Source organism: Octopus bimaculoides, chromosome 21 (assembly GCF_046866305.1).
Source record: "Octopus bimaculoides isolate indiv1 chromosome 21, ASM4686630v1, whole genome shotgun sequence".
Taxonomy (NCBI): domain Eukaryota; kingdom Metazoa; phylum Mollusca; class Cephalopoda; order Octopoda; family Octopodidae; genus Octopus; species Octopus bimaculoides.
The window spans coordinates 22,805,620-22,815,619 of NC_142948.1; the positions used below are offsets into that span (position 1 = coordinate 22,805,620).

The 10,000-nt window shown below is 39.6% G+C and overlaps 1 protein-coding gene and 1 pseudogene across 1 annotated transcript in view; one reads left to right on the top strand and one right to left on the bottom strand.

Moving 5' to 3' along the window:
• LOC106877431 (Golgi-associated plant pathogenesis-related protein 1) overlaps positions 1 to 10,000 on the bottom strand; it is a 140,045-nt gene that overhangs the window by 70,178 nt on the left and 59,867 nt on the right. The window lies entirely within an intron of this gene.
• Positions 4,628 to 5,233, top strand: LOC149131515 (protein GVQW3-like; annotated as a pseudogene).

Genomic DNA, 10,000 nt, shown 5'->3' on the forward strand with positions numbered 1-10,000 from the left:
ATATATATATGTACATAACTACATACATATATGTACATACGACGCATATACATGTACATACACACACATATATGTGCATACACACACGTATATGTACATACACATACACACACATACGTACATACATACACACACATATGTACATATAGATGCATGCATACGTACAGAGACAAACAGTTATAAAGTATATGGTTCTCCATCAGTTTCGACGATTTATATTCAGTTGTTTCGTCAACTGAACTCCCTGTATTAGTATATAAGTGGTTGAATATTCCACAGACAAGTGTCCCTTTAATGCAAATCTCAGACTGAATTAGTGTGACACAGCGTGATCGTGCTTGCGCATGTGTACGATTCGTCCGTTGGATCTCCACACAACTTCCATTCATTCAGTTTCACTCACAAGATTTGGGGAGACTCGAAACCAAAAGATGTCACACACTGAGAACGAACCTGAGACCGGTCTCGTTATTGTAAAGCAAATGTTTTCGTGGTTGTGTGGTAAGAAATTTGCTTCTTCCTCACCACATGGTTCAGCGTTCAGATCCACTGTATACCACGTTACATAGAGACCTGCGCAAGCGCACTCACACACACACACACACTCACACACACACACACACACATACACATACATACACACACACACACACATACACACACACACACACACACACACACGACGGGCTTCTTTCTGTTTTGGTCTACCAAATCCACTCATAAGGTTTTGGTCGGCCGAGGCTATCGTAATAGACACTTATTAAGTGTGCCACGCAGTGGGACTGAACCTGGAACTATGTGGTTGGGAAGCAGACTTATTATCACACAGCAGTATCTGTTCTTACTTAACTGTAAATTTAATAAATTTAGGTAAGTTCACCTTGGGGAGAAAAGAAATTTGTTTTCTAGACTTCACCCGTTATAGGGAAAGATAACATATTTCTAAGCAGCTGAAAAATGTATTTTGATTCCCTCGGATGAAAGTTCAATTCCGAAACGTCATATAGCTTTTCTCCCAGGAGCATGGGTGGAAGGAATCAGGTGACCCTGGGTTCATTTAGGGGAATAACAACAATTGACCAATAGTTTATTTGAACAGTGTCGGGTGCAAGAAAAGGAAGGGGAAAAGTAAAAGAAAGAAGGAAGGAAAGAAAGAAAGAGGAAACACTGCGTCAAAGAAACAGAAAGAGAGCTAGAGAGTATTGGAATAAACGTCGAAGAGGTGGAGTATGAGAAGGCAAACAAAACTGTTTCTAATTTAGGCACAAAACCTAAAATTTTGTGGAAGCGTTTGGACGGGAACTTAACTGGTACTTTGTTTATCGACCCCGAAAGGATTAAAAGCAAACTTCTCCTCTTGATGAGATTTGAAATCAGGACTTAAATTAGAATAGCTAAATTATAACTCAAAGTATTTTTGTCCGATGCTTTAGCGATTCTGCCGAGCTATCGTCAGTTATGGCTGTGGAAACAACGACAATACCAGTCCTTAGTAAGAGGTACTACTACTACCACCATCATCACAAGCAGCACTAACACCAAAACTGCAATGATTATACCACTATCACCACTACTATTACAAGTACTGCAACCAAACACCATCACTACCATCATTCTCAGCATCAACCGCCATCGCCGACACTGTCGGTTGAACAAACATAGCATTATCTTCGCGCCTTATCATATACGGGCATCTATCTATACACAGACATACATACATGCACAGACACACACACACACACGCGCACACGCATAGACACATACACACACACACATATATATATATGTATATATATATACATATATATACACGCGAAAACACGCATATATACATTCGTGTGTATATATATATATATATATACATAGAGAGAGAGAGAGGCACATATACACTTACATACACATATCTAGACATACTTTAGCGACAACAATTACAAACAAGCATGCTACAACTACTACAAGACTCTTTTTCTGTTCCTGTCACCTAACACGGTTGCATAGGTATGTATGAGTGTGTATATATATTATTAGTGTATGTAATTAAACTGATTGTAAGTACATATGGGATATGTGCACAACATATATTGCGTGCTGCCTTTGTGCTCGTATCTGTGTGTGTGTCTGTGTGTGTGTCTGTGTAGTTTCACATGTAATAATATATTTTCATAGATGCATTACACATACTCGCCTGCAGGCACGTTCACACACACACACACACACAGACACACACACACACACACACACACATGTATATATACACACTAACAGTCAGTAGTCAGTCGCTGACCTGCTTCTTCTGTGTGAATTACTACTGACAGTTTATATATATAACCGTTCGTTAGCTGCCTCACAGCATCACCACCACCACCACCACCACCACCACCACCATCACTGACTAACACGACCAGCACCACTACATTCTCACTCGACACTACCACTACCACCACTACCAGTAGGATCGTCACCACCACTACTACAAACACCAGCACCACACTACCACTTCTTTCTAACACTACTTATCAACAGCACCACCACCACCACCACAATTAGTACCGATACTACTCTCACAACTGCCTCCGTCAACAACTCACTATCATCAAAGCCATCACAGCACATCCACCACCACCACCACCACCACCACCACTACTATTGCAACTATTGTCATACCGACCTACCGACATGGACGTCCACACACACACACATACACGATATACACATATACGAGGGGTTACTGAAAACTTCCTGACTTCGGGTATCGGCTACCAAATGTTATCACAGTATGATTTCTCCTATTCACTGCATATACATGTGAAAATCTCCAAATATCCATAGAGTATAAACAAAACATTTTAATAGGCGTAGGAGTGGCTGTGTGGTAAGTAGCTTGTTTACCAAACACATGGTTTCGTGTTCAGTCCCGCTGTGTGGCACCTTGGGCAAGTGTCTTCGACTATAGCCTAGGGCCGGCTAAGCCTTGTGAGTGGATTTGGTAGAAGGAAACTGAAAGAAGCCCGTCGTATATATGTATATATATGTTTGTGTCTGTGTTTGTCCCCCCAACATCGCTTGACAACCGATGCTGGTGTGTTTACGTCCCCGTAACTTAGCGGTTCGGCAAAAGAGACCAATAGAATAAGTACTAGGCTTCCAAAGAATAAGTCCTGGGGTCGATTTGCTTGACTAAAGGCGGTGCTCCAGCATGGCCACAGTCATAAGGCTGAAACAAGTAAAAGAGTAAAAGAGTAAAGAGTATACTAGAAGATAGATCGAACAGGCTTTATTACAAATCCCTGCAATTGTTTCAACGCATCATTATCAGCTGTTAATTGCTGAATGTTAGATAAACTATACGCAATATTCTATTAATATGATTCAACAATAGCTGTGTACATAAGCATCCTCGGATGACCAGAGTCAAAGCGCTGCTATATCGTCCATTAGTCTCCTCTCATTTAATAGTGTATCATTATCAGCTATAAATTGCTGAATGTTACATGTATTGTAGTACTCCAGCCACTTGGTAAAGAAAGGCCCCGTGTAAGTCCTCCAAGCTGAAGGTGTCCAGAACCCTTGTAACAGCCTTTTTCATCTTCAAAACGACTGTCCCTAAGGTCCTCCTTTAGCTTGGGAAATAACCAAAAGTCACAGGAAGCAAGGTCTGGACTGCAGGCAGGGTGAAGGACAATTTTGATGTCCGTCTCTGTCAAGTAATTGGGCACTACGAACAAACTTGACACAAATTTTGTGTGCAGTTGCCACAGCAACTCCTAACTACATGCCTATTGTCTTACGATATACGACGCTCTTTATCCAGAAAATTGCGAATTTTCTCAGCCAGCTCAGATGTTCTGAAGTCCCTCTCCTTCGCACACCTCTTAAAGTCTCTAATTTACTCTTCACCGTCCTTGAAACTCTTGTGCCAGCAAAAACGTTAATCCATAAACAGTCTAGAACATTGCATAATTTTCTGTAGCATTTTTGCTCCGTTTAACACAAAAACTTTATTGCATGGTGGGGGGAAGGTTTTCAAACGTCCCGACTGCGTTCGGTAAACTAGCCAGCCGTGGCAAGTAGTGTGTGACAAGCAGTATTTAGTAGGGTGTGCTCAAAGTGCTATTACCGCCGTCTCCCTCAATCTGGAACAACAAAAGTCGGCAGATGCGCTTATTAGACGTATAATAATGATACACTGGAATTACAATAATCTAGGACGACTATAAAGAGCTACTAAAATAAAGTCTCAAACCTACTGGAATGCACCGCGTATACACGCACGCACACGCACACACACACACACATACACAAACACACACATATATAGGCACAGGTGTAGCTGCGTGGTAAGACGTTTACTTCTCAAACACATGGTTCTGAGTTCAGTCCCACTGCGTGGCACCTTGGGTAAGATTCTTTGACTATAACCTCGGGTTGACTGAAAGGAACCGTCGTGTATATATATTTACGAGGGACGTTCATTAAAGATTTCCCCTGACCCACTTCCGGTTATTGCAGGAAACGGAACTTGTACAGGTATAGTTATACATGTCTCTCCATGTCACATTGTAAATTGCAGCTGTCCACTAATATTCATTTGTCTTTTACAACTGCTGAAGTGAATTAAGGTGTTATAATGGTGGCAGCTGAATGCAGATCAACGATTAGGTTCTTATACTTGAAAGGTCGTACCCCAAAAGAAACTTTTGATGAGATAAAAGAAGTTTATGGTGACGATGCACCATCATACGACGTAGCCAAGCACTGGTATCACCAGTTCAAATGTGGTCGGGCGTCGGTGGAAACTGCTCCTATTCCTGGACGACCACATTTAGCCATTGATGTGGAAGCCGTCATTTTGGAGAATCGCCGCATAACTATTTAGCAATTAGCCCAAGGAGTGAAGATATGTGTAAGGGCCGTGGTAAAAATCATTCACGATCATTTGCACATGCGCAAGCTGTTTGCTCGATGGATTTCCCGGATATTCACACCTTTTCAGAAGCAGGAACATGTCAATAGCTCCCAGGCTCTTTTGGCAATGTGCCAAGAAAACGAGGAGGTCTTTTTCGGCTGACTCATCATACAGGATGAAACATGAGTCCACCATTATGATCCTGAGACTAAAGTCCAGTCGAAGTAATGGAAGCATGATAACTCACCACTTCCAAAAAAGGCTCCAGTCCAACCCTCAACAGTAGGCAAGGTGATACTCACAATCCTTGGGACCAGCGTGGAGTAGTGATGATGGATTTTCTGGCAAAGAGCAGCACAGTTATTATGCTTCTCTGCAGCAGAAATAGTGGGACACCATGAAAGTAGTGAGGCGTGGCATGCTGACCAAAGGAGTCCGCCTCCTCCTAGACAACCCCCCAATTCACAATGCTCATGTTACCTAGATGGAAGCACACTCCTGCGGCTATGAAATCCTTCCTCATCCCGCTTACTCTCCCGACCCCACACCTTCTGACTTCGACCTCTTTCCAACCATGAGTTTTATTTGAAGGGGAAGCACTTTTCGTCTGATGAACTTATTTCCGAGGTAAAGTCTTGCCTCCAGACGTAACCTACCGACTTCTGCAGACGAGGTCTTCACAGCTGCATAAAACATTGGAAAAAGCGTGTCACCTACCGGTTGTGCGTATGTAGAAAAAGGACTAATAATTAAGCCAAGTTTCTTTTATCCCAGTCCTTGAGAAGTGGGTCACAGGAAATCTTTAATGAACAGCCCTCGTGTGTATATATGTCTTTCTCTCTCTCTCTCTCTCTCTCTCTCTATATATATATATATATATATATATATATATACATATATATATAAAGCCAGAGGCTTTGGCTACGCTGGAGCATCGCCATTAATGTGGCTTTGTGTATTTATTTCATTTTCATAGCCACATCTCCGTATTTGGATTTGCTGAACGACAAAATTGGATGTCACCAACTTTAAATGGGTTTCTTACTGCGATGTGGGTTCATCTGATCTCTCAGACATTTGTCAAAACGTCTTTTGAATACATATACAACTACACCAAACTACTTGTTTACTAGTTTGGTAAGTGTATTGCCACTTATCCAACTAGACTGATAAGTGCCAACGCACGAAACTGTCGGCCCTTGAGTCACTCTGTTGCTTCTGCTAAATATGTGTGTGTATGTGCGTGCGTGCATGCGTGTGAGTGTGTTATGGGGATAATAATAATAATAATAATAATAATAATAATAATAATGGAACACCCCCTCCCACGTGACGAGTGGTAGGTGCTAGTCGTTACAAATACTGTGACGTAGGAAGTTGAGGGGAGTGTCAGTTGGGAGTCGATCGATAGATAGTCCTATCTTTACTTGTCTATCTAACTATACTGCTATACCAGAGTGGACGTCATACGTTCGACGTTGGATTACAATAGTGGCGATGAAGAATTAACAAACTCAGGAATTAACAAACTCTCGAGGATTAAACAAATTCATAAGAAGTTACAAAACTCACTAAATTTTTGTACGAATTTTACGGTAAACAAAATCGTAAAATTATGGAAGAATTGTTGGCCGGTTTGCTCGAGTTGCAAAAACAGCAACAACCACAACTACAAGAAGAAGAACAATAATTACTATTACAACAACAAATGCTTCAATTAATGAATAGTAAGTTGTCCAAACATGGTGAAAATGTTCTCACCAGATTATGTTGCAAACTCAATAACAGAATTTAAGTATGAACCAGACGAAGGAGTTGCCTTCGAGATATACTATAGAAGATACGAACAGATCAATAGTAAAGTGTGCAAAGATTGGGACGACGATATGGAAACATATCTAATCTTAAGAAAACTGGCAGCAGGAGAACATGAGCGTTACAACAATTACGTACTCCCGAAAAAGACCTTCTGAAATAAACTTTAAAAATACAACAGACATATTGTGTAAAATGTTTAGCAAGAAAAACTCGTTGTTCAATACACGCTGGAAATGTTTGTACCTAGAAAAGAACAACGAAGAGAACTACATCACATATGCTGGTAAAGTTACCAGAAAATGTGAAAAGTTCAAACTGGCAAATTAACGCCAGATATTTTCAAGTGTCTGATATTTACTCAAGGACTAACTGCAGAAAAAGACGCAGAAGTAAGAATAAGAATTCTCGCTAAGCTGGAACAAAACTAAGCTGTAACCTTACAAGTGTCAGAAGAGTGTGAAAGAATCTTAAATTTAAGATACGGCACAGAGAAAATTGGGCATAAAGATTGCGCCCGAGTGAAACAAGTGCGAAACAAACAGAATAGAAATCAAATGTGTACTAAAATACAATATAAATAAGACAAAAATCAGAAAACAAACCCATGTTTTGCATGTGGAAGTCTACACGCGAAAAAAAAAACTGCCCATTTAAGAAAGCGGAATGCTTTCGTTGTGGAAAAATTGGACACGTAAAAGCACACTGTAAAACCAAGATGACAAAACGTTGGAACAAAGAAAAAAGAATAAACAAGATGTTGTTGAAAGAAAATGGTAATGTGACAAAGAGGAAATTCATAAATGTGAAAATTGAAAATATTAGAGTAAAAATGTAGTTAGATTCTGGAAGTGATATTACCATTTTGAATGAAGAAACTTGGAAGTATATCGGTAAGCCAAAATTAAGTAAATCTACAAAAATAGTACACGGTGTTACGGGTAAAACATTGTATTTTGTAGGTGAATTTGTGTGTAATGGAACATTTCGTGACCAAATGAAAACGGCAAATGTACATGTGCTAAAAAATTCAGTTAATCTATTCGGCATAGAGTGGATGAAATTGTTCAAACTGTGGAATACACCTATAAGTGTTTTGTGTGGGAATATAGTCAGTTCAGTCGAAGGTTCGAATGCGACTGAGAGATTAAACGGAAAAATAAAACATTTATTTCTAGATGTTTTCTCGGATGAACTGGGCTGCTGCACGAAAACATAGGCAAATGAACAGGTAAATAAGTAACTTGAAAGACTGGAAAGCTTAGGAATATTCGAGAAGACAGGCCACTCAGGTTGGACAGTACCTACGGTCTACTTAAAAAAGTAAAATAAGTTACAATTCTGTGCAGGTTTTTCAACGGGGTTGAATGATTGTTTTATCTCACATAACTACCCATTTCCGAGTCCTAAGGAAGCGTTCGCAAAATTGAATGGATGGAAATTTTTCTCAAAATTAGACCTGTCGGGGACATATCTACAAATTCAAGTAGAAGAATACGCCATATGCCCGTGGGCATATGGCGTAGTGGTTAAGAGCGCTGGCTACTAACCCCAAGATTACGAGTTCGATTCTAGGCAGTGACCTGAATAATAATAATAATAATAATAATATCGAAAAATACCTTAGGAATGAGAACCCAAGACACCTGATGAAGGCTGGAGAGTATATCAACCGAAACGTTGTGTTAACAACAAACAAGATGAGGACAAATATCCGTCAAATGTAAACAATGTAGAAGAAGAATGTTCGCACTTATTAGCCATTAACACACTTATTTAAATTTAAGCAGCTTCCCTTTGGTGTAAAAGTGACCCGGTCAATATTTCAACAAGTAATGGATACAATGCTGGCGGACAGTGATTTTACTATCGCCTATTTAGATGATATCTTAATAAAAAGCGAATCACACGAACAACATGTAGAACACGTAAAAAGGGTATTCGAAATGATAAGAGAAAACGGTTTTAAGTTAAGTGAAGAAAATGCTAGTTCTTTCTGAAAAACAGTTAAATACTTGGCCCATATAATAGATAAAAACGGACGGAAAAGGATCCAGCCAGAGCAGCTGCGATAAAAACAAATATGCCCACACCGAATAATGTGAGTATGCTTCGAGCAGTTTGGGGATTAGTAAATTACTATCAAATTTATATTCTCAATTTAAACAATGTAAGGGCCCCGCTCAATGATCTGTTTTAAAACGTGCAAAATGGTGTTGGACTGATAAGTGTCAGAAGGCATTTAACAAAATAAAAATCATTTTAACATCGAACTTATCGTTAACGCATTTTGATCCAAAGTTGATTATTATATTGGCTACAGATGCGAGTGATCACCGCGTAGGAGCAGTGTTCCTGCACAAATATGATGATGGTAGTAAAAAGGCTTTAGCCTATGTGTCACGATCGTTATTACCAGTTGAAAGGAACTATCGCCAGATAGAAAAGAAGCGTTAGCAATCATATTTCGTGTAAAAAAAATTCCATAGATTTATTCGTGGAAGAAGTTTTTGTCTACAAACGGATCATCGCCCGCTACTGTCAATATACGGTTCTAAAAATGGAATACCAACACACAGCGAATAGACTACAGCGATGGAGCACTACATTATTGAATTATAATTACAAAATGGAATATTTACCGTCAAAAAAACTAGGGCATGTGGATGGTTTGTCCAGACTGATACTGAAACACGGCGAGTTATTCGAGGATACGGTAATCGCAGCGTTCAGATCAGAAGGAGAAATAAAAAATGTAATGTGAAATGCGGTAAGCGAATTACCGGTAACCCTAGAAGCCATAAAACGAAACGTGGAAAAGGACAAATCCATAACAGGAATGAAATGAATACTGTGGAAAGGAAAATTAAACAGGAACAGGATTGGTGTGGAATGAAACCAAGACATGAACCTATACTCAATTTGCACTGATGTATGCACAGAGAGTAATAATACCTGAAACACTGAAAAAGAAAATGTTGAGGGGATTCCATTTTGGACATCTTGGTATTTCGAGGACGAAAGCCTTAATGTGTAGCTACGTATACTGGCCAAAAATAGATAGAGAAACTGAAATTTTAATGAAAAGCTGCAAAGGATATTCTCTAGCAGCATAATTACCGACAATAAAAAGTGAACCTTGGCCAAAAATAGACTACACATCGATTTCGCTGGTCTCTTAAACGGTTTATACTACTTAATGGTAGTAGATAGTTTCTCTAAACGGCCAGAAATTTGTAAGTGTAAAAAGCCAACCTCCTCAACTGCGAAAATGAGAAG